Source organism: Mastomys coucha, unplaced genomic scaffold (genome assembly GCF_008632895.1).
Source record: "Mastomys coucha isolate ucsf_1 unplaced genomic scaffold, UCSF_Mcou_1 pScaffold13, whole genome shotgun sequence".
Taxonomy (NCBI): domain Eukaryota; kingdom Metazoa; phylum Chordata; class Mammalia; order Rodentia; family Muridae; genus Mastomys; species Mastomys coucha.
Window position 1 is genome coordinate 54,390,306 of NW_022196895.1, and position 366 is coordinate 54,390,671.

At 35.2% G+C, this 366-nt stretch overlaps 1 protein-coding gene across 1 annotated transcript in view; it reads left to right on the forward strand.

Moving 5' to 3' along the window:
- Positions 1-366, forward strand: part of Slc27a6 (solute carrier family 27 member 6) — a 64,216-nt gene that overhangs the window by 24,368 nt on the left and 39,482 nt on the right. The window lies entirely within an intron of this gene.

Here is a 366-nt window from a genome sequence, read left to right on the forward strand (position 1 = left end):
AGAACTAGCTCCTGGTTTGGTTGATTCTTTGTATAGTTCTTTTTGTTTCCATTTGGTTGATTTCAGCCATTTTAAGGCCTTCTTAGCTGTAGGTTGATAGAGGATAGAAGCCTGCTAAGCTTAACTGTACGTTCCAAAAGGTTTATCCAATGAGAAAATTAGTTCATATACAAAGGTACACATAAATACCTATTTTCTAAAGCATTTAAGCTAACCAAGATGATTTTTTTCTTCTCTGCCTACATTCCATCTTTCCATAATTATGATAATTTACTTTGCTGAGGTCAATTTGCATGATCTTGAAACTGGATGGCAGTCTCTCAGAGAATGTGTATGGGCTAATGATACTTTCTTTTCCTTCTCTCC